We start from the raw sequence: 25,607 nt of genomic DNA, 5'->3' as shown, positions 1-25,607 counted from the left end.
GTGAGGGGAGAGATCACAGCTAGTATTCCCTAAACTCTCAACACTGTGAAGTGCTTTGCAGCCTTGTATCAGTTTACCCTCAGAACAACTCAGAGGATCTTATTATTACCTCCTCTCTCTCTCTTTTAAAGATTTTATTTATTTATTCATGAGAGACACAGAGAGAGAGGCAGAGAGACACAGGCAGAGGGAGACACAGGCTTCCTGTGGGGAGCCCAATGTGGGACTCGATCCCAGGGCCCCGGGATCACGACCTGAGCCAAAGACAGATGCTCAACCACTGAGCCACCCAGATGCCCCTGGACATAGGGTCTTTAAAGAGGTAATTACATCGAAATGAGGTCATTAGGGTCGCCCCCAGTCCAATATGACTAGTGTCTTCATAAGAAGAAGAAGGGGGAAAAACAGACACACACACAGGGAGACCAGGTGATGACACTGGGGCAAGATGGCAGTCTGCAAGCCAAGGAGAGAGGCCCCTGAAGAAACCAACCCTGCTGACACCTTGATCTTGGACTTCTAGCCACCAGAACTAGAAAACAGAAAATAGTAAATAAGGCAGCCTATGGTATTTTATTGTGGCAGCTCTAGCAAAGTAATACGGTAACAGTTCCAAGACTAAACCTGCCTGTAGAACTCATGTTTTCAATATAAGCCTTATAATTTTTCTATAATGTGTTTCAAGTATTACATATAAGTTAATTTAGTTAATATTCTGCATTAGTTAATATTTTGAAAGGACACTTTTAAAAATACTGGATGTGTCTTTATCTCCCTTTCTTTTTATAACATTTACCAAATTTTGAAAAAAGTTACCCCTAAACCCTTACTCTACCCTGGTATCCAGTTATGTCTAGGTGAGCTGTGAAATTTTAAAAACAAAACTCAAGTTTTCTTTAATTAAAGGGAGGAAAAAAACCCAAGTATGCAAAATAGCTTTTGGTTTTTAGGGGTAGTAGGCAGGTTTCAGGAAATCAAACAAACAATACAGTTTGGAAATTCCCCCAAAGAGTGGGGCTTTCTGACCCCACAGCAGGAGTGAGCAACCTCTCCCAGGAGTGAACCGCCTTTTTTATTTTCCCAAAGGATTGACACTCTGGGCACAGGGGAAGCTAGGGCTTGAAAGCAGGCTCAGGGCAGGCCTCTGAGATGCCCTTCCAAGCTGTCCTTTTCCCAATGGGAGCCTGAGGGCGGGTGGGGGAAGGGGGGTAGTGTTGGGAGCCAGCCCTGATTTGGTGTCCCCTCCACCCTCCCAAGGAGCTTGGTGACCTACAGGTTGATCCTGACCTACTGGTTGGGAATGCTTGCCCTAGAGGATCTTAACACACTGTGTATTTTGAGTTTTCCAAAAGACTGAATGTAGTGGCCATAGGAGACTTGGCTCTCACTCCGCACTCTGGCCTACTGTGGGGTTCATGCTAATAAATTAACAGACACTCCAGCACAGGGAGCTGAATGTTTGGTGTTTCAAGGCACATCAGCTTTTTTTTTTTTTTAAACACCTTAAGAAACATATTCCATTACTTAGATTTTTTCCCTACTTTATAAAAAGCAACATTTGCCCAAGTTCCTGGCTTAAGTTGTAGACACAGTTCACAGGCTTTCTGAATTTTCACTGGATTAGCATTAGCTACTTCTTCATCGGTTTCTTCCTAAAATCTACCCAAGAATGACAAGACAATGGCAAACCACAGTTTTTGTTGCATTGGTGTAGATTTCCACCAAAACGTAAAGGGTTCAATATGTGGTCAGTGTAAAAAAAATGTGTTGGTAGTGGCAAGTCTGATGAAGCTATGACCTTGCATGTAATCAATAGCCCGCTTCCCCTTTCGTCAGGCAGGCTGAACCGACTTCTGTGTGCTTTTTCTTTCCCCCAGCAAAGTCAGTCACCTAATGATATTAAAATTTTCATTGATTATGCTGGATGTTCAGAAAATTGAAGCTGCTGAACTCCAATCCAACCCGGTTGCCCTCCAGCCGCCATTCAAAAGGGATGCGACAGCCACAAACAAATGCTGCCACCTACAGGGCAGAGCGGGGATGCGCGCTGCCAAAGGGCCGTCCTTGGCCTTCTTGCGCCTTCTCTGCCTCAAACTCACTGGTTTCTATGGCTTTTCCTTCTACCCACTTCACCAAACGATTCAGATCATAATCTGTATTTATTTGAATTCCTTGACTTTGTTTTAGAAAGCAACGTGAGGCCCTGTATTCTGTAGGAAATCATTATCCTTTATAAAGAATCCTAAAATTCTCCAAGACTTTTTAAATAATAAATAGGAGGAAATATTGAAAGGAAAGGAGCCTTGAGAGAATAATTTGCTAGACACAGGGTCTGAGCTGGTCTTGCAGACACTTATGCTTTTCTTTGCTCTTTTTCCTCACTCTCGGGTCAGTATCTCAATAATGCTTCTCGCTGGGGCACCCGGGGGGTTCAGTGGTTGAGCGTCTGCCTTTGGCTCAGGTCATGATCCTGGGGTCCTGGGACCGAGTCCTGCATCAGGCTCCCCACAGGGAACCTGCTTCTCCCTCTGGCTATGTCTCTGTGTCTCTCATGAAGGAATAAATAAAATCTTAAAAAAAAAATGCTCCTCGGTATGAAGCATCACTAAATGAGACTTACATCACACTCACTAGTCTCTGAGTTTAGGAGGTGCACTAAACTGCTAACTCCATTTTGGGTTAGTGCTATTAGAGAGTGTGTCCTTCTGTTGGATTAAAATGTGTGCACGTGCTGGGCGTTGGGCCTGGCTCTGTGTTTTGGAATGACATACAGAAAGCAAATCCCCAGTGTCACACGCCAGTGCTTCACATGTGTGAAGAAGTCATCACAATTACCAAGGCTTTACCCTTGAGGCTGAAGAGCCTGTCTTCACAGACTTGGTTTCTACGCCCTCAGCCACCTGGCCACCTGCTTCTCTGGCCTAGATTGTTCATCCCCGAAGCCTCTCCACTAGCACCGTATTTTTCTTTAGTGTCAGTAGCAGACCAGTGTGGAGGTGATGGACAATATAACCTCCAGTCTGCAGACCTTGCTTTCTGTCCTCTCTAGCTCAGACATCAACTTGATAAGCAAAGAGAGCACTTTACACAGCTGAAGTGCTCTGAGGCCTCTATTAGAAGGTATACGTGGTCATTTGGGAGAAGTGTGAGTGTGATTACTTTTGATGAGCTCTTGGTATTATGCCTTTTCACCTGACAGACTAGCAAGGGCAGCACAGGGGGCTATTTCACTCCTGCCCGAGGGTTTCCTGTATATATATATTCCTTGTGCATCTCAGTAGGGTAGGTGTGAGCATAGGCTGTTTTGTGGAGGAAGGAGAGAGAGACAGTTCTGTATTTTGCAGCCGCTGTTCATTGTGGAGTGGTGAAGGAGGCTCTGATGGTGTTTGGGATCTCACTCTGTCCTTCTGGTACCCGGACCCTTTTATTGGGGAAGACCTCATTTCTACCCTTGAACTTGAGGTCCTTTGTTCTCTTTTTCCTACCAGCACCTGTGCTGAGTGGGAGGTGGGATCTGCCATCATTTATGTCAGGGCAGACCTAATTCATAGGCTTGGGTACTCTGCTTTGCCATCTGGGTGGTACATGTATTTGAAGTCTTCTGTATAATTTGAAAAGAGTTTTGTCTTCTATTAAAGGAACTTCAGGAGTCCACGATCACATAGGAAAATGGTTTGGGGGCAGTGGATCTTCTTGATGCCCCTAAAATTTCTTCAGAAAGGTCTCTCTTTAAAAAGTTCACGGTGTGGTACATGAGAATCCAAGGGTACGTCAGCCCCAGGCCAGGGCAATAACCACCACCTCAGGGTCATGATGGAAGCATACAATTACCCACAGTGATTATGATGGCTCTACTCATGAAACAAGTTTGTGTAGTATAATCATGGTATCAGATTTAAATTCCCTTTTAGGGAAAATGATATATATTTGAATACCAGTTCCACGCTATGTCTGAGTGCTGGTTATTGTGGCATTGGAGGTTAACTCAGACCAATGTTTCTGCTAGGGCTTTTAATTATGCATAATATCCATCACACTTTGTTCTTCTGTATCTTTCATCCGAAGCTCAAAGTGCTCTTCAAACGTTATTAACTCATTAATCCTTGCAACATTCCTGGGAGGCAGATTGGAGGCAAAGCGATTAGCCCATTTTCCAGACAGGGACGTAGAGGCACAGAGGATTTCAAGGCTGCATGAGTCAGAGCTGAGTAGAGAACAGAGCCCACTCACATTCCACCCCCAGTCTGGCTCTCTGAATCCTCTCTCCTCCCAGGAGTAAAAGCCAGTAACAGTTGGATCTTGGGGATTGTCTCTACCTGTTTTTTGAACATCAGTGTGGAGCAACAGACTGAACATCTTGCCAAGAACAAAGGCAAAAAAAATTTTTTTTGTATATATAAAAAATTGTATATACATACATATATACACACAATTTGTATATATATAAAATTGTGTGTGTGTATATATATATGCAATTCAAGAAAACATTTTTGAATTATAGAACCTATGCTCTTTAAGAGAAGAGAGATGTATATATTAGTTACCAAAATTAAATTGGGCAATCACGTAAGTGAGAACACCAAAGTCCTCAGCATCTTCTAATAGAGACCCTTAAACTTTTCTTACATAGAATCAGGAAATTCCATTTGGCCAAGCAGAAACGAAAGTTGAACTTCACAAGGGCTAGGATTCAGTCTGAAACTGAGAAGTGCTAACATCTGTCTTTGAAGTTTGACAAACAACCTTTTCTCCTTGGTTTCACTTGAACGCAGGCTGGTTTCACATGGACTTCATTGTCATTTTAGTGGAGCCAGAGGAGGGGCCACCGTGTGACCTGGGTGGGCGTCAAAGGGGATGGCTAATGTCCAGGGTGCTATGAAAGCCTGGGACCTGGGGTCAACGGGCTCCAGAGACCAGCTTGAAAGGCAGAATAGCAAACTCAATGGGATGTCATGAGCCTCCTCGGGCTTTTGTCTTTATTTATCATTCATGTATTTATTCAACAAACATTTATGGAGTATCTATTATATATTGGTGGTTGGCTGGGCACAAGCAATTCTAAGATGCATAAGACCTAATACTCACCTTGCAGGAGTTTGCAATCAAGGAGCAGAGATAAACAAGCAAACAAATGATTATTATATAAAATAATGAGTAATTGGAGATGTATTTACAAAGTCTAATCAGGACAAATAGGTTTGAATGGTTCAGAGAAATCTTCCAAGAGCCATCTCCCCCCTTTTAAAAAAAGATTTTATTTATTTATTCATGAGAGGCACAGAGAGAGAGAGAGAGAGAGAGAGAGAGAGGCAGAGACATAGGCAGAGGGAGAAGCAGGCTCCATGCAGGGAGCTCAATGTGGGACTCGATCCCAGGACACCGGGATCATGCCCTGAGCCCAAGGCAGATGCTCAACCGCTGAGCCACCCAGGCGTCCCCAGGAGGTATCTCTTGAAGACCACAGAGAGGATGGGTCTAAAGGATGAGGAATTTGCTGAGGGGTGTGACAGGGCTAAACTTTCGAGGGTTATCCACTGCCAAAGTTTGTTATTACGATTGGTGGCATCATTTACAGCAGCAGCAAGCAGCTACTGAACTCTTAACATGTACAAGTTGCTATTCTGGGCTATTGAAGATGCAAAGACACTCTGGAAATGATTTTGGTCCTCAGGCAACCTTTAATCTGTTTGAGAAAACAAGATACACTTTAAGGGACAAATAGCTATACAATGTGTTGTATATAATCCGTGCCACTTAAGAACTCGGACAATAAGCACAATAGAAATTCAGAGAAAATATGGTGGAAAGTTAAAAAGCTAGAATTCGGGATACCTATGGGTTGGGTCTAAATTGGGAACCTGTGATATTTAGGTGAGAGGTATAAGAAAAATTCTAGGTAGAGGAAATAGAATGAAAAAGTTGGAAAGAGCGATAGAGATGAGAGAAAGAAAGAGGGAGAGAAAGAGACAGAGAGACAGAGAGACGATGGGGCATACTGGGACCAAACACAGGCCATTTGGTTAGGAGGCAGGACTCATCTTAGAGGAGAAATGGGATTCAAATAAGGAAAGACAAGGCAGCCTTCTTATGCTTAATGAATATGACACCCGTGGTGCCCCTTCCTCTTATGATGGCCAACACGTCCAACCATCACTTGACTCTTCTGCACCAAACTGTGTTCTCAGATCTCATGTCCAGGCTAGGAAGGTTGGGTTTGATTTCAGAGAATGGGGTGGGGGGGCATCCAAAGACTTTTAAGTAGGTAAGTCTAATGATTAGGATTTGGGGCTTGTTGCCAGTGACTAAACATTCCAAACTGAAGTGCTTAAAGAAGAAAAAGTTTCTTTCTCTCTCATGTAAAAGGCTGGAAGCAGATTGTCCAGGGGCAAACCAGGCTCCAACTTTCTTGCTACTCTACCTTGCAAAGCTCCCATTGCGAGGCCATTTTGTGGTTTCAGTAGGGTCTGAAAGTGAAGCCATTTGTCCACACCCCTACCAGCAGGAAGGATGCAGGGTAGAAATAAAGGTACACCCCTTCCTTTCAAGGAGAGATTTTGCAAATTGTACACACCACTCCTGCTTCTCTCCCATTTCCCAGAACCTAGTTACATGGCCACACCTAGCTATAGGAAATGTACTTTTTATCAGCCATGTGCACAGCTTCCTAAGGAAGAAAAGGAAAAGGGTATTAGGGACATGTAGCAGGATCTTGTCACATGAGTAAAAGGACATTTTAAAAGAAATGATAAACATACTTATTTTTAAAAACACAACTATTTTGATGAATTGAAAAAGCTTCCAGTATTGCTCAGAGCAATGGGAAAGATGACCAAAGAGTAGCCTAAAACATAGGAGACACTCTCTGCCACCTTATTTTTCACTCTCCAAAGTTGTTAATCCCATTGAATCCCACTGCATGTGTATGGATGATGAAGGACGAATCTATTTTATACTTGACCAAAAGGTCTTTTCTGAAAAAAACATTTTTTTGAAGAACCCAATTTAACAAGAAGGACGGACTTCTGAATATTTTCACTAGGCAAGACAACTTGCCTAATGACTATGACAATGACTATTGATGGCGATGATTGTGACTCACAATGCGCTTGTGAGGCACTCACCATTTGATCTATTAATCACTATTTTATTGATCACCACTTTATGACATAGACAAAAATAATACAAATCAAGCAAGTGACTGGTCTAAATTAGTAAATTCCAGCACTAAAAATTATATCAAAACTTCAAATAGCACATGAGAATTTTTTGACATTCCCAAGAAGTTGATTTGTCTTCTCCTCAAAAGCTTTAAAAAGGCACAACTTTCAGGATGCTTGGGTGGCTCAGCAGTTGAGCGTCTGCCTTTGGCTCAGGGCATGATCCTGGGATCTGGGATGGAGTCCCACGTGAGGTTCCTGGTAGGGAGTCTGCTTCTCCCTCTGTGTGTGTTTCTGCCTCTCCCTCTGTGTCTCTCATGAGCAAGTAAATAAATCTTAAAAAAAAAAAAAAAAAAAAAAGGCACAACTTCAAGTCATAAGCCTTTTTTTAAAAAAAGGTTTTTTTCATGTCAAAAACAGCTTAGACATAATTCACATTACATACAATTCCCTCATTAAAGTGTGCAATCAGTGGCTTTCAGTATATTCAGAATTGTCTGTTACTACAATCAATTTTAGAACATTTCATCACCCCAAAAGGAAACCTCATATTCCTTAGCCAATGTTCCTCAGTCCCCCATATACTCTTCACCTTCTCCAGTCCTAGAGAAGCATTAATTTACTATTTCTGTGGATTTGCCTATTGTGGACATTTAATGTAGATATATGGTCCTTTTGACTAGATTCTTTTACTTAGCATAATGTTTTCAAGGATCTTCCATGCCATAGCATGTATCTGTACTTCATTTCTTTTTATTGGGGGATAGTATTTTATTGCATGGGTATGCCAAACTTGATCCATTCATCAGTTGATGAACATGCCAGTTGTTTCTATTTTTGGCTGTTATGAATAATGCCTCTATGAACATTTGTGTACAAATATTTGTGTGCACATACATTTTCATTTCTCTTCAGTATGTACCTAAGGAATGGAATTGCTCATATGGTAACATGACTACATGTTTAAACATTTGAAGAACTGCCAGATTGTTTTCTAAAGTGACTGCACCATTTTACATTCCCACCAATAGAGTATGAGGGTTCCAATTTCTACACATTCTCACCAAGGCTTATTGACTCTAGCCATTCTAGTGCATGTGAAGTGGTATTTCATTGTGCTTTTTTTTTTTTTAAAGATTTTATTTATTTATTCATGAGATGATAAAAAAAAAATTAAAAAAAGGGATCTCTGGGTGGCGCAGCGGTTTGGCGCCTGCCTTTGGCCCGGGGCACGATCCTGGAGACCCGGGATCGAATCCAACGTCGGGCTCCCGGTGCATGGAGCCCGCTTCTCCCTCTGCCTGTGTCTCTGCCTCTCTCTCTCTGTATGACTATTGTAGATAAAAAATAAAAAAATAAAAAAAAAAATAAAAAAAATCACTTAAAAAAATAAAACATATTCATGAGATACAGAGAGAGAGAGAGAGGGAGAGAGGCAGAGGGAGAAGCAGGCTCCATGCAGGGAGCCCAACGTGGGACTTGATCCCGGGTCTCCAGGATCGGGCCCTGAGCTAAAAGCGGCACTAAACCGCTGAGCCACCGGGGCTGCCCCTCATTGTGCTTTTAATTTGCATTTCCTTGGTGACTAATGACATTGATCATCTTTTTATGTGGTTTTTGGCTATTTGCATATTTTATTTAGAAAACTGTCTATTTGGATCCTTTGTTGCCTTTTAAAAATTGAGTTATTTGTCTTTTTATATTGAGTTGTAGCAATTCTTTCTATATATTTTCAATACAAATCTCTCATCAGATATATTATTTACAAAAATTTTATCCCATTCTGTGGGGTCCATTTTTTTTACCCCATTCATGTCAGTTTTTGCAAAGAAGTCAGCTGGAATTTTGACAAAGATTGTGTTGAATCCGTAGATAAATTTGGAGAGTGTTGCCATCTTTTTAAATTAAATTAAACTAATTCTTTTATTTAATTAAAATTTTTTTTATTAAGTAATCTCTGTGCCCAACATGGGACTCAAACTCACGACCCCATGATCAAGAGTCATATGCTTTGCCGACTGAGCCAGCAGGCACTCCAGGAATATTATTGTCTTAACAATAGTCTTAAGTCTTCTAATCCATGAATGTGAAAGACCTTTCCATTAATTTAGTCTGTTAACTTCTGCCCACAATGTTTTACAGTTTTTGGAGTAAAAGTTTTACATTTTTTTGGTTAAATTTATTTTTGTTGATGCTATTGTAAATGGACTTATTTTCTTAATATCTTTTATATTTTTCTCATTGCTATTGTATAGAAATACAATAGATTTTTGTATATTTTTCTTGTATCCTGCAACCTTTCTGAACTTGTTTATTAGTTCTAATAGTGCTTTTTAGTGGAGGCCTTAGGATTTTCTGTATACCAGCTCATGTCATCTGCAAGTAGAGATAGTTTTAACTCCTCCTTTCTAATCTGGATGCCTTTTATTTTATTTTCTTGCCCAATTGACTGAGCTAGAAATGATAAATTCTTGAGAGAATATTATGGATCATCATAACAAGTTCCATGCCCTTCCCAGGCTCTTTACTCCTAAATGCCATCATGGGGCTGAGTTGTCATTCAGAATTTCCTGCCAGTTTCCCTCCCCAAAGGGGGGAAAATATCTTAGAAAAATATAAAAAGGGGAAAGTGAGATAGAAAAGAGAGAGAGAGAGAAGCAAGAGGCAGGAGAAAAACAGGAAAAAGGTAGTTGGAGTAGGAGAAGGAAAATCACAGAAAAAACAAAGGGTTGACCTAGGGCTGAAAGTCACCTCTCTGAGCACAGTGGAGAAGCTGTTGGTTTTGTTTTTGTTTTTGTTTTTGTTTTTAGATTTTATTTATTCATTCATAAGAGACACACAGAGAGAGGCAGAGACAGGCAGAGGGAGAAGCAGGCTCCCTGCAGTGAGCCTGATGTGGAACTCGAATCCAGGACCTGGGGATCACGCCCTGAGCCAAAGGCAGATGCTCAACCACTGAGCCACCCAAGCATCCTGAAGCTGTTGGTTTTTATACCCTACCTGCCTACCACCCGGAAGGGTAGGCAATAATGCTGTAGCTAAGTGAAGCGTTTCGTTTCCTTTATGTAAAGTAGAAGAGCATCAAATCCTTATGCAAGATGGGCAGCTTTAGAGAAAACACCATCAAGGGGGCAGATGACATAATGTAGGTTTCCACAAAGGAAGCAGTGATGCTGTCTTTGTCAGAGACTTTGGGCCAAGACTGGGAGGTGGAGCATCATTTGTGTTGCTGCTTTTCTTTGGTCACTAGTGACAATCTGGTTATAGGTGAAAGGTAGCAATGAAAAGGTAATCAAGGGGAGCACATTTCAATCTAAATGGCCCTACTCCAAACACTGCTCTTTGCAGAGGACCAAAGGTAGCCATGATGATTATTGATTTGCAATTAATTTGTTCAGTCTCTGGGTGAGGGTGCTTGCTTTAAAATGGGTAATCTGAGGGAAGTGAGAGCCAAGCAAAGATTATTATCTGAAAGAAGTACGACTTTTCAGAGGCTTTGGGGTTATAAGTAAATATTTTGGGGGTACGTGACTTTTTAAAGAGAATCAATCCAAAAATGTGCATGTCAGAGTCCAGGCAGCACAAGGCTGTGAACTGTGCCACTTCTGCAATAACAAAAGGCAAACAGGACCCTTAAGGAAATGGGCTGGCTTAGAATTATGAATCACTGAGCCCATTTCTTATAGTGATTAATGATGAATCACTGTTTTAACTTTGGATGAAATAATAGGCTGCATCTGAGGAGCTCCATTAATCATCATAAGAATTAGGCTTGTGCCAATTCATTACTGCAGGGTCGACATGTGCTGAACAGTTGAGTCGAATTTCAGGAAGGGGTGAACTTTAGGCAAGAGCTGGCTTAAAAGAATGCAAACATTAGGAGTCTATTCTCTCCTGGATGGGTGGGGATTTATGAGTGGAGAATAGATCCTATTATATCATCCTTCATGTGGACTCCTCCTCCAGAAGCCTAACAAAACACAAACTACAAAGTCTTCTGGCTTTTTGGTTTTCAGGGGCATGATACAATAGATCACCGACATATATCATAAAATCTGAAACTTTTATCTGTTTCTCACTTTGCACGTTTCATGTATTCAGAAAGTGATTAACAATCTATGGGACACTTGCATTTTAGCAGGCATGAAAGTGAGCAAATTTAGCCCATTGCTCTTTGAAGAGCAAATTCAGCCTTGCAAAATTTCTGCTTTTCTAAAAACTCTTTATTATGGAAAATGAAGACGTGGGCCACAGGCAACTAAGGAAGAAACTCCATGCAAACAAGAACTCAAGCTGGTGTCATCATTTGGCCAACTTCAAAGCTCTGGAAGCTGAAACGGAAGTTAAACGGTTGTTTCAACAGTTTTAAATTGATGCTTCAAAGATATATAGAAAGCACACATGTCTCCTTTGCAGTGGCCAGCAGTTATGGGAAATCCAAAAGAAGTTCATATAGTCCTTAACTCCAATAAAGGAGATTTTCACAGAGTAGGGGAAAAATTCATCCAAGTTTCAAAAGAGATACATTGTTATATTTTATCCATTGTTATAAAATATAACAATATTTATATTGTTAAATGTATTGTTATACTGTTATATTGTTATATAATATACATTGTTATTAGCTGTAACAGTCTTTAAGAACCTTTAGGAAGCATGTTCAAATCACCACTTGGAAACTTGGTGTATCCGATACACCCAAATCTTATGGGTGTGTGTGCATGTGTGTGTGTGTGTGTGTGTGTGTGAAATAAAAATCACATGGGGTTTTTGAAAATCAAAGATTAGATCAGAATTTTAAAATTTCTTTTACTTTAAAAAGACTATAAGAGATTTTTAAAATATAGATTTTTAAAAATATATTTATTTATTTACTCACGAGACACACAGAGAGAGAAGCAGAGACATAGGCAGAGGGAGAAGCAGGCTCCCCAATGTGGGACTCCATCCTGGGACTCCCGGGATCACACCCTGAGTGGAAGGCAGACACTCAACCACTGAGCCACCCAGGGATCCCTAAAATATAGATCTTTTTAAAGTAGCTTTGATCAATATTTATAGAAAGAAAAATAAAAGGAATCTGAAAAACAAGCCTGAACCACTTGATAGACATATAGAGCCATTGTGCGTAGCTTACACGTAACATACACATGTATACAATTTTGCATAAATCTTCTATCATTGAAATTCAATAGCTTCTCAACAGATTTCTCTGACCTCAGATTCTTTCTCATTCAGTGTATTTTTCATACCTACTAGAGAGAACTTCTTACTACAGAGAACATATCTGATAAACCTACCTTACTTAAAACTCCAATGAGGAAAATATTAATGGCCTGGGCATCTGAAAGCATGGCAGTGGAGGAAAGGTCAAGGTGGCAGTGCATGGCTGGGGTCATGGGAGCCCATGTGTACATTACCACCATCTCTTTTTAGGCTTAAGGCTTACAAATGCTTATACAGATTGTAATTCATAAATAAATACATTAATTTCAAGTCATGTATTATTATATGTTTTGTTATGTATTTTCTTAATCATCCAATATTAAAAATAAAACTATTTTCAGGTTGAAGTGCCTGAGCATTTTTTAAAGATTTTTATTGATTTATTCATGAGACACACACAGAGAGAGGCAGAGACATAAGCAGAGGGAGAAGCAGGTTCCCTGCGGGGAGCCTGATGCAGGATCATGACATGAGCCAAAGGCAGATGCTCAACCATTGAGTCACCCAGGTGCCCCCTGACCATTCTTTTTTTTACCTTTAAAAAGAATCTTCATACTCTAAAAATGTAGCAATCAGCAGCTATAGAATAGAGTAGAAATTTGTTATCCTGGACCACAGGAGCCATTACAATCAACTTGACCCATAGGGCCCTTTGAGCCTAGTCTTTCTGGTTGTAGCTGTTTCTACCTTCTACTCCCAGTTCTTTGCTTCCAGGATTCTTTTTGTGTATGCCTATTGGAGTTCTCCCAGCAGAGGTTTGTGTGTGTGTGCTTGTGTGTGCGTGTAAGTGTGTGCGTTTGCCTTTCTCACTGCTCCACTTCAGCACTTCTATATTCTTGTATAAAGGTGTATTTTTTTATATCATGCAACCATTATTTGCCTGCCTGTCTACCCCATGAGACTGAGCAGATTCTGCTATGAATTTCCTCCTTGGATCCCTCTTTTCCCCAGCCGAGTGGGCATCCCTTGTAGGGTCTTGGGTAAGATTTGTTTAATTGAACTACATTTTATTTTTTTGTTTATTTATTTATTCATTCATTCATTTATTCATTCTTTCATTCATTTATTTAAAATGTTTATTTTTATTTATTTGCAAGAAAGAGAGAGAGAAAGCGAGAGCAAGCATGAGCAGGGGGAGGGACAAAAGGAGAAGCCGACTTCCTGCTGAGCAGGGACCCCCCCTGAGGCAGGGACTTTATCCCAGGACTGGGATCATGACCTGAGCTGAAGGCAGACACTTAACCAACTGAGCCACTCAGACGCCCCTGAACTACATTTTACATAGGAAGCAGGTGTCTGAATTCAGAAGTGGTAGGGGAAGGCCATACATGAAACTCTCCAAAAAAACCCAACCAACCAAACAAAAAAACCCCAACAAAACAGCCCATAAGCACACATCACCTATAGGTGGGTGACTAGCTGTCAGTCTGAAGAGCCAGATGAAAAATTTTCTGAAGTGTTGAAGAGACGGCATACTTTCTTTCTTTTGAAAGAAAGCTTGATATAAAAAGAACTTAAGAGTCAAGGCCAAAGCAGGTTTGGGAAGCCTAAACAGGAAAACAATCCTGGGAACAGGCTTCAGATACAGGCTGGGCGTAGGAGAGGAAAACAATGAGGGTGGGAGGGTTAGAGATTAGGAAAATGAGCACTGAGCCCAGGCCTGCAGCACACACCACAGAAGGAGTTGCTGGCACCTCGAGGCAGGCGGTGGATGGTGCTGGGGCGTCGGAGCCCTGGGCAAGTTGACAAGCAGCCCAGGTGCAGGCGGCTTGGACCGGCTGTGCAGAGGCACTTGGCCATGTGGAGATGCCTGATTTTGTTTCCCTGCACATAGAGGAGACATAGCGATTGAAAGTCTACTGGGTAAACTCCCAGGTACTGTGAAGTTTATAGATAAGAATCAGCCTGACTCTGCTTTAAGGGACTTACCATGCCTTCGAGGAGAAAAGTCTAGGCTTCTAATCTCTGGATGCCAAGAGGCAAGCAGAGGGCCTTGGTACTCTGTGCTGGTTGGAATGAATGAGGGAAAGTGAATGAGGAAATAAGGAAATGTTAAACACAAGGATGTCGTCCCACGTGCCCGAAGAAGGGCTCAGGCAACGACAGTCCTCCAGTTTTGAGAAAGAGGGCTCAAAAGTCTATAAGGAGGCCAGCCACATGCTATCCTTCTTTATTCTCCCATTCTACCATAGGATTGTCCCAATGGGTTTTGAACACTTTGAGGAGCTACACCCCTGTTATCCTGACTGGGAAAGCAGAACAGATAAAAAACAGAACTTGAAACCATAAAAGGCACGTCCTGAAATTAGAGAGAGTTAGAAATTATCTGAAGACCAGATGGAATCCAGGTTAGAAGTCTTCCTTTTCACTGCTAAACCTGATTTAATATCATTATCCATGAGGACTAATCTGGAGCTGGTGGTTGGTTCTCTGTGAAGAGAAGCATTATTGCTTCTTTTTCTTTTTCTCCCTCTGCTTTGAAAGCATTATTTTATTTTATTTTTAAGATTTTATTCATTTATTTGGGAGAGAGAGAGAGAATGAAAGAGAGAGAGAGAGTGCTCACAAGGAGGAAGAAGGAGAGGGACAAGCAGGCTCTGAGCTGAGCGTGGAGCTCGACTCTGGGCTTGATCTCATGACCCCCCGAGATCATAACCTGAGCTGAAATCAAGAGTCAGACACTCAATTCACTGAGCACCCCCCGCCCCAGGCGCCCCTTGGAACAGCATTATTAAGCACAGAAATATTGCTGAAAATGAACACAAATGTCATCTGAGCAGTTTTGGGAATATAGCCCCCACTCTGCAGTTTTCCGAGTTCAAGTCCTTGCCTTTTGCTCTGGATTGGGTAAAATTCTGAACCAATATGCTCATATGTCCTCTGGTTATTTGTACACTGAAATTTAACTCATTCAGCAAATGTTTATGGAGTGCCTCCTCCACTTCGGGTGCTGCTCAGGCTCTCGGGATTCATCAGGGAACAAAAGAGACAGGAGTTTCTGCTCATTTGGGTTTTACATTCAATGCCAACAAAAATCTAAAATATTAGTGACAAATATGCTGTGATTTGCTAGGTTTTTCCTTCACAGCAGAGACGCTTGATTGGTACTTCTCTATGCCATTCATTTCATTATTGTTGGCTACTTGGATGATTTGTAATTCTGGTGTCCAAAAGCTAAATGGCTCCGTAGATTTCTACTTCAATCTATTATAATCGCTTGCTATCTTCTGTTCTCGTCTGTCTCTGTGTGTGTCTCTCTCTGGATCTATATACAAACTCAGATAAGTTCATCCCTAACAATGTTTGGAAGGATGAAAGCAACATATATTATTATGCTTACTTGTTCAAGTGTAAGTAAGATTATTATAATTTGCAAGGAATCTTTTAAGACCCAATGAAGCTAAATATGAATCCTAATCCAGGGTTGGTATTTTCTCCTGACTTTGTAGTTCTTTTCTGGTTACAACCCTTTCATTTAGGTATGTCCTTGTTCATCTGGTTGTACAAAGCTCATCCCTGAGTGGATGGGCTTACCATTTTGGAAGGTTCTTCTTTCCTTAGTGGGAAGTAGACCTGCTGAGTCAGGGGCCCACGGGTGTTTCCAGTTTAAGCCAGTATTTTAGTTTGCTCATCTCTTTTGGTTCTAAAGCCATGTTGCCTAAAGTTGGAGAAGAGCCCTTCCTGCGAGTGCAGAGAGCATTTTACTCTGCAAAAGATGCATGGTTGGAGGGAAAGGGTGACAGAGATTTTTCTTAGCTCTTTTAGGAGTCACGTACATAATTTTTTACTTGAGTGATCTCTGGTTGAGGACCTGGTACAATGAGGGGAGTGATTTAAGGGGTCCCATTGTGAGGGGCTGGTGGAAGCTGTGTGTCCTCTGGCTCAGGGGTCCCACTGGACCCACATTCTGCTTCAGTTATTTCTGTGTGATCTTCCTCTTGCTTCATTTGTAAAATAAGAAAGATACTCCTACTCTTAAAGACTTGCTCTGAAGTCTAAATGAAGTAATTTCCATGCAAGAGCCTGACATCTGTGAGCTATTAAAGTGGATGGTGTCAGGGACCCATCTAGGGTTGCCAAATTAAGCAACTAGAAATGCAGGATGCCCCATGAAGTCAGGATTTCAGCTGAACAGCAGATACGTTTTAGTTAAAATGCATACATACATAGAACATAAACTGTATAAGATAAAATAAAAACATTATATATTAATATAAATGCAAATATTTTAGTGTAAACACTGCAGGGGGCAGGCATACTGATATTAAAAAATTATTCTTTGGTCATCTGAAATTCTAATCAAATTCAAGAGGCAACACTAGCCCAACCTCATCTCTTCTCTGGGCCTGGGCACCCGCTCTCAGCTGCCGTGAGTGCTGGCTGTTAATGTCCCCCAGCTGCCCAGCTGCTCCTTTCTTCTTAGGTTTTGGTTGAAAAGTGTGTGTATGTGGGGAGCGTCTCATAGGGGGAATTGAGGCTTCTTTCCTCCTCTGTCCAGTGACAGCAGCCTATGGCTCTGAATGACAGGAGGCACCAAAGACCAGCCCCTGTTTCTCAAGGGACCCCATCTGTGTGCTGTTTGTGCTGGAGAGCTGCCCTAAGGGGCCAGATAGCAGCCAGGTTCCAGCCAAGACCGCATCCCACATCCCACATCCCACACCTTTCTCTCCCTGCTCCTGAGACCTATTTCACAATCATTTTACAAGAATGCCTGTTTCAAGCCCTATTTTAGGTTGGGAATCAAGCTAAGACAGCTATCAATGAATGTGGAGTCTTTCCCCTTCCTATAATTAAAAAACTGAAGATCCATAAAAACAGACAGGATTATTTTTTTCTGGAAAAAAAAACCCCAATGATGCTTAAGAGGATGTATTAAGATATTAATTAACAGCTTTTGCTATGCAAAACCTAGAAAATTCACAAATAGAAAATGATAAGAATACACTTACAGTGATGAACACTGAATAATATACAGAGTTGTTGAATCATTACGCTTACATCTGAAACTAACATAATACTGTATGTTAATTATACTTCAATTAAAAAATATATATTTTAAAAATCACAGTGTTTTGTTAGAGTACTAAAAGTCTCTGTATAATGACGATTCACCACAAAAGTAAAATAGTCTTCTTCCTCCAGAAGGCACTATCCTTTTCCCAAGAGAAGGATGATGACTTTGTATTTTCTTTGTCATCTTTTTGGAATTTACTTTTTATGTAGATAGATATGTTGACTTTCATATTATACTCCAGATTTGACAGAAAAATTGAGAGTAGAAAAGAAATGGCAAAGAGTGTCCATTTGTGGTTTTATCTTTTACATTTAAACTTTAATAGAAATTTATTTTAGTTAGCAAGTTGTTTTATCTCTGTGGATCATTTCCACATTGATTTGAATGATACAATCATAATCTGTTTATATGTGGGTCTACTTCTGGTCTTCTGTTCCATAAGTCTTTGTACCTAGTTCTTTGCTATTAGCATACTATTTTAATTACTGTGGCTTTATTTTTAAATTACATTTTATTTTTTTATTCTGTGGCTTTAAAATATGTTTTAGTATACGGGAGAATGAGTCTTCCTTTGTCATTCTTTTTGTTTGTTTGTTTTTGTTTTTTTTTACTATTTGTGGTGATATATTTGTTCTATCAAATAAGCTTAAAATTGTTTTCATAGGAAATAAGTGGGAAATATCAGAAAGGGAGACAAAACATGAAAGACTCCTAACTCTGGGAAACGAACTAGGGGTGGGGGAAGGGGAGGTGGGCGGGAGGTGGGGGTGACTGGGTGGAGGGCACTGAGGTGGGCACTTGATGGGATGAGCACTGGGTGTTATTCTGTATGTTGACAAATTGAACACCAATAAAAAATAAATTTATTTAAAAAATAAATAAATAAAAATAAAAAAATTGTTTTCATAGATTTCAAATATTTTCTTGAAATTTCTATTGAAGAGGTATTAAATTTATAGATTATTTGGCAGAGATTTGGCATTTTTTTTGTAGGATGTTTTCAATTGTAAAAAGTCCTCTTTTAGCAACCTCAGTAAATTTCTTCATATCAGTAGTGCAGATTTCTTGTTAAATATCATCTAGGTATTTTATTTTATTTTATTTTATTTTATTTTATTTTATTTTATTTTATTTTATTTTATTTTATTTTATTTGCTGGTATAAGTAAGATCTTTGTTATATTCTCAATGACTTTGCAGAGAAGGAAAAGGAGGAAGTAAACATTATCTGCGATCTTGCCACCTAGTGTGACCACCATTATTATTTTAGTGTGAAATTCTCCATGCTGTGTATTCTACACACACACACACACACACACACACACACGCACACACACGGAAGTTTCTAATTTTCCCTTGATCATTCCTGAATTCTTAGAGTAAACCTACTCGATCATGGTGTATGAGCTCATTAATATGAACTTGATTAAATTTGCTAACAAGTAGAACTTCATCATGCGTTCCTACTCTAGATGAGAATTGTTCTATCATTTTCTCTCTTTTTCAGTATTACCTTAGTAAGATTTCACATCACAGCTCTGCTATGTTGATCAAAACTGCAAAGTTCCCCACATTTTTTTAAAACTTAAGAGGGATTCAGCTAAGCAGAGAGATCACATTTTCCTTGGAGATTTGAGGTAATTAGCCAATTAAAGCCCTGTAGGTCCATACTACCTATGTATTTCTGTAAGAGATTAGAAATGAGATGTTGACTGGCTTACTTTTTCAAAATATTTAAGGCAGAGATGAATAAGAGACAGTCTAACAGGTGTGAAAGGTGGAAGAAAATCAGAACTTGACTGAAGCCCAGACTGGAAAAGCAAGAGGACCAGCAAAGCTTTGGCATTTGACTGGGTTTGGGTCTCGGTGCCACCAGCAGGTGCCACTGGGCTCATCATTGTGAGTTGCCTTTTTTAATCTGTAAAATGAGGATAAACATACCAATCTTCAAAGAAGTGACAACTGAAGAAGCTGTTTCTGTGGGAATTTGGGGAGCTCAAATATAAGCACTAAGTTTGAAATGCCAACTTACTGGCTGCAGAGAGTAGTGCACTTCAGGAAGACATTTCTCACCTTTCTGCATGGACTGCTGCCCTGCTGTGGCACCTGGAGAATTAGCAGTTTGGGGAGCGCAGGGTTGGGGCAGTGTGGTAGGAGGGCACCACCCACGATGGTTACCATTCACAGGGGCAGCCCCGAGCTCCCTCTCGTGAGAAACAGAGGGAGGCAGATGGCCCTGGGTCACTGCACTTACAATTTGGTCCTGGAACATATAGGGGAATCTCTGGGAACCCCGAAACACATTGCAGGTGGTTGTGGTTAATGCAGGGAGAGGGGCAGAGATCTTTGTGAGCAGGAATAAGAATAGGAAATTTGGGTTAATGTTGTAAAATTGCCCTTGTTTATATCCCCAGGCTGCGGAGCCCTGGGGAATGTCCAGATTAAAGATACATCATCTTTCGTGGTGCCGACAAGTCAAATGACACTAAGAGCAAAAGTCAAGAAGGTAATTTTTGAGGTGAGTGGAGCTGGGCAAAGCCAGGTGGAAGAAGCCTACTTCAGAAATAAATTTGCTAATTCTGGGATGCCAGGGTGGCTCAGGGTTGAACCCCTGCCTTCAGCTCCGGTCGGGATCCTGGGATCCTGGGATTAAGTCCTGCATCAGGCTCACTGCTTGGAGCCTGCTTTTCCCGCTGCCTATGTCTCTGTCTCTCTCTGTGTCTTTCATGAATAAATACATAAAATCTTAAAAAAAAAAACAACTTGCTAATTCTCTCTGCAGGATGGCAGCTTCTTGTTTCATTATCTGGGAGATCACCCAGCTGCCCATACTTCACTCTGTCTATGCAAAAGAGGCAAAGGACCAAAAATCAAGTTGGCTTCAGAAAGTTTTTCAAAGAAGCAAATTCCATGATTAGCAGCCATGCAGCACGTTATCACTGGGAAGAGATGGCCCTTTATGGGTAGGACATTTTCATGGGTAACCCTCACTCCACCCCTACCACAGACCCCCGCTCACATAATGACAATCCCTAGTCAGTGGGGGAAGGCTGTGGTATGTCTGGCAAATTTGGTTCCAGACAACAAAAACCTATAAAGCTCATTTTGGACAACAGATGATTCTGAAGGCCTTTTCGGAGTTTACTTACTCTATAATCTGTGTAACAGTTTAATATGCCAAATCTTTTAACTCTTATTCATATAGAAAGCTAAGCCATCCCAAGAAGCACATTTCAAAAGCTGTCAACCAAAATACCGAAAGCCTCTGGTGTCTAAAATAGCCATCCAACAACTGTATTTATTCTTTTCACCAGGGATCAACCAATTTTTCCTGTAAAGGGCCAGGTAGTAAATACTTTAGGCTTTGTGAGCCTGTTGCAACTACTCAACTCTGTACTTTTGTTTTGAAAGTAGTCACAGGCGATTTATAAATGAATGAGCATGGCCGTGTTCCAGTAAACCTTCACTATGGATAATGAGATTTGAATTTCATATAATTTTCACATGTCACTAAATGTTATTCTTCTTGTGTTTCTTTCCAATTATTTAAAAATGTAAAACCCTTCTAAGCTCCAAGGCCATACAACAATAGGGGACTAACCATAGTTTGTCAACCCCTGCTCTACCCACACGAGAGACTCACTTGCTTTATGAGCCAGTATACAGTCCTTCGGCAGGATCAACTTGACCCATAGAAGTAAAACAAGATGACAGATAGAGCTCGATGTGAATTCAGTGAAGCATCATACAAACAAGTTGCCCAAAGAGCCCTCTAAATTTTGAACCAACAGGGCCTTTTATACAAATGCTCTGAGATAGTGACTTTAACAGAAATGATGTAAAGGAATCCCAGATTCCTAAATAAAATCTGTCTTGCATTTAATGGTTAAAAAAAATCAATGTTTTTGTTCTGCTAAACTTAATGTAATGACTAAATGAAATGTCTTCCCCTCTGAGCAGATACTGAAAGTATCACCGATAACGCCATTCTGAGGTTAAAAAGAAATGGCTGAACGTGAAACATGTATCTACAAAGAATCTAGAATGGCCAAAAGAATTCTTGGTATATGAAATATCTTACAAATGTTAAAAAGAAAGTAAATGAAATCTTCCTTATGTCAGCCTTCTCAAACCTCCAGATTCCCCTTTTATTTCTGTATGTTCTGAGTAATAGTCTCAAGTCACTGAATGCTACATTCAAACTCTATTTTGAAAACCAACCAACAAACATAAAAATAAAAAGCTTCACGTGTCTTCATGATCTTGTAGGATGATGCTGGAAGATTAAAAAAATCTCTTCACTCTCTTAAAACCACAATGCAATTTTCTGGATTGTAATTTTTAACCATGGAAGGTGCGTGTGAACTGGCCCTGGTAAATTACTAAAATGACTGTACAGTGTTTTTGCAGCAGATGTTTTTTGAAGCAGCCCGTTGTAGAGGAGACATTAATGCCTGGTGTTTAAGGGCAGAGGCTTTGGTAAGACAGAGTCCTGAGCTCAAAAATGCAGTTCTTATGCTTATTACTTCTGTATAACTTTGGGCAATTACTCTAAATGATTAATAAAATGAGGCGGCTAATAGCTATTTTTTTCACCACCTTTGTGAACCTAAATGAGACAGTGTGTGCAAAGCATTTAGTACAATGGCCTATCATAGGGTTAGAAACATGGCAGTTTTTGTTATTTCAACTATTAGTGTGTGTGTGTGTGTGTGTGTGTGTTTGAGAGAGAGAATATATTCCAGGAAGAATGACCGAAAAGTGTATATCTTCTGGCACTCTCAGATGAATATAACCATGTTCTGGGAACTAAAACTATCATGTAGACTTTGTCATTATGTCTCTGTTCCTCAGGGTTTTGCAGAAGAATCAAAACTTACTGAACAGATACTGAGGCCTGCGAATTCAAAGAGAAACGCTGAATGCTTCAAGTATGTTCTTTGCTGCCTACCAAGGCAAAATGTGCACAGAAACAGCAGGGCAGATCGGAACAGAAGTGTGCTTGCCTACACACAGACATTAAGGCAGCTGGGTGTACATGCTATGGCTCACAGTTGCTTAGGGTAGCGCCATATAGAAATTCTTGAAAGAGTCATGGAGGAATAAAAAGATACCAACCATTCATTCATATTGGAAGTGTTGCCTTCCAGAAGAAAAGAGTATCAGTGAAATGAAGATACTAACGTACGATAGTAAGACTTAACATGGTGGAAGGTAAAGAATCAGAACTAAAGGACATGTCAAAATTCCCATAAGTAAAAAAAAAGAAAAGAAAAGAAAAGAAAAAACCAATAAGCACTGAAGTTGGTGACAATCTCTGCGGGTTTAACCATAAAACCCTCTGAAGGGTCTAAAGCCACTTTCTGCAGCAATGACTAATCTGTTTCAGTCTATTTTGCTGAGAGACATGATTTAGAAATAATGACCCAGGTAGAATGAGCTGATTTGGTTATTCTAAAGCTGCTTCTGGTTGTAAGCACCAAGCAAAGTAAGGAGAAAGACTATAATAAAAATCCTAGTAGCAGGGCGCCTGGGTAGCTCAGTAGTTGAACATCTGCCTTTGGCTTAGGTTGTGATCCTGGGGTCCTGGGATGGAGTCCTGTATTTGATTCCCTGTGGGAAGCCTGCTTTTGCCTCTGCCTATGTCTCTGCCTCCCGCTCTGTGTCTCTCATGAATAAATAAATAAAATCTTAAAAAAAAAAAAAAAGATACTGGTAGGTTTCTGCTGAGAGCTCCTGCTACTGCCAACCTCTTGGTTGATGGTACCACCACTGTCCAGATTAGGGTACTAACTAGGCACTGCACTCGGGATACTTGCAATTGAGGCAAAATTCCAATTTTTCCCCCCTCAGGTACTCGGGCCAGGAAAATGGCTTGCAAGGAATTCTGTGAAATATATTTTATCTGGCAACCATTTATCTTAATGGTAAGACTGCAAATTTGGCTTTTGGCTATATATCCTGCTGAATCCTATTTATCCATTCCTACAACAGGAGAAAGTCATTGGCCTCTATTAAGGAAAAACAGAAGTGAGCAAACCAAGACCACATAAAAGGGTGAGAAGTTGGTCTTTTGAATTTTCAGACAGTTGCGAAAGTGATAAAATGTTAGCCCCAGGGGACCTACAACATATTTCCAGAGACAAGAGATGCTTTGGACCAGCTTCAGCCCTTTCCCAGATCTCTGGCTCCTTTGCTGGAGAAGGATGCTCGACCCCATGATGATTTTAGGCACAAAATGTAACTTTCTGTGTTCACTGTTCATGTTCATGGGTTCTTCAGTTTTTAAGTTTTGGCCTGCTTTTCATAAACTGGTGAAAACAAAGGAGGTATCCAGTGCTTTAAAAAGTTTCATGGCTTGTACCTCCTTTTCTAGAAAACATCACATTTTAAAGTAAATTCAAGCAGCAACTTTGTAACTCTCGGGTAACTGAGAGTTACTCAGGCAACTTCCTTTTTACGTAAAAATCATTTTGAGTTTTTATGAAAAAGTTACAACAAGTGCCTTTTTGATGCTATTAAGCTGAAAGGTATATGCAGGAGATTTCAAAATGTTCCCCAGATTTCCTTTTTTAACCAAGAAGATTTTGCAGAAAGGTTTTTAAATCTTAAAATGTTTTTCCGTGGTTTCAAAATAATAAAAATATTTATTTTTTTCATTATCAGTTTATTTTATTTTTTATTATTTTAAAAGGATTTTATTTACTTATTCATGAGAGACAGAGAGAGAGAGGCAGAGACACAGGCAGAGGGAGAAGCAGGCTTTCTGTGGGGAGCTCAATGCAGGACTCGATCCCAAGACCCAGGATCACGACCTAAGCTGAAGGCAGATGCTCAACCGCTGTGACCACATCTCTCTTGGCCAGGCCAGCACTGGCCCCCACTCAGACTTACAGATGTGTTGACATTACAGCTCTGCATTCGCTTCGGGGCAGCCTCATATCCAACTGTACAAAAAAAAGAAAGAAAGAAAGAAAGAGTTGTGGCAGAGGTAGTAGGGAAGAGGTGATTGCTTCTCCTTTCCATTAGCACCAAACACATAAAAAAAAAAAAAAAAAAGAATAGATCTTCATCTTCAAGAGGAGTTTTAAAATATTTTGTTCTTGCTCCATAAAGGCACAGAGACAAAGACTCTGACTTTCAAAGCACAAACTTATCTACTTAAAAAAAAAAAAAAAAGAAAAGAAATGGGTGAGACTCAATCTTAAAAAGAAGTCACTGAAACTTGAGTAAAATATCCATGTGTTCAGGAGGGACAAGGATCACTGTCCTTTGTGGTTAGAATTTTGTGCTTGAACGTTTTCAAAAGAACAATGCTCTAAAATTCAAAATCACAGAGTGAATTTTAAAGCAATGATTCGAATGAAAGCAATAAATACATAATTGAACAACAGGATCGAAGAGGTCTTAAAAACATGCAAAGTCCTGAGTATGAGATTCTACAATTAGCTGCTTATTGTTCCCTGGAATGAGATGAATCATTTCCAAAATAATCACTTGTTTGGCTGAGTGAGACTTCATTTCTTTGTTATAGAACTGGTTTGTGCATGTCCAGACAAGGTCTTCATTTCTTATCAATGAAGCATGCTATTGTCATATATGTGATCAAAAGTCTTTTTTTTTTCCTTAACAGCTCCTTTATCTTGTTCCCTTTTTAGTCAAGCTTGTCTATTCCCCCAAAACATTAAACCGTGACATGTTACTCTTGGACCTCCAGACCCTTTATTCATTCATTTATTTATTTATTTGTTTATTTATTTAAAAATATTTTATTTATTTATTTATTCATGAGACACACACACACACACACACACACACAGAGGCAGAGATGCAGGCAGATGGAGATGCAGGCTCCCTGTGGGAAGTTGGATGCAGGACTTGATCCCAGGATCCCAGGATCCCCAGGATCGTGACCTGATCCGAAGGCAGGCACTCAACCACTGAGCCACCCAGGTGCCGCTTTCCAGACCCTTTAATGAAAGCACCAGACTCTGGCATTTACCAGCTTGGGGTCCTGCGGAAGTCACTTATGATTGCTGAGCCTCAGATTCCTGATCCGTTAGAGCTTCAGGTATGCATTCACTCATTCCTTTAAAAATTATGGAATGTCTATTAGATGTTGGGCATCAGGTACACAAGGATAGATAAGACGCAGGCTTAGGTTATTATTAATTTGGGGGGATTATGCTATAATGGTGAGAGGCATGTGTG

At 40.3% G+C, this 25,607-nt stretch overlaps 1 long non-coding RNA gene across 2 annotated transcripts in view; it reads left to right on the top strand.

Moving 5' to 3' along the window:
• LOC144300226 (uncharacterized) overlaps positions 1-25,106 on the top strand; it is a 28,941-nt gene extending 3,835 nt beyond the window's left edge. The window contains exons 1-4 of one of the 2 annotated variants that reach the window (XR_013366816.1): positions 19,498-19,705; positions 19,811-19,914; positions 20,179-20,359; positions 21,357-25,106. This is a non-coding gene — a long non-coding RNA (uncharacterized LOC144300226). Of the gene's footprint in view, positions 1-19,497; positions 19,706-19,810; positions 19,915-20,178; positions 20,360-21,356 lie in introns of those variants that run through there. The other variant, XR_013366815.1, reaches the window with a different exon arrangement.
• The last annotated feature ends 501 nt before the right edge of the window (positions 25,107-25,607 follow it).

This window comes from Canis aureus, chromosome 28, assembly GCF_053574225.1.
Source record: "Canis aureus isolate CA01 chromosome 28, VMU_Caureus_v.1.0, whole genome shotgun sequence".
Classification (NCBI taxonomy): Eukaryota; Metazoa; Chordata; class Mammalia; order Carnivora; family Canidae; genus Canis; species Canis aureus.
The sequence above is the reverse complement of the archived record's forward strand: the minus strand, read 5'-3'. Positions and strand labels throughout refer to the sequence as shown.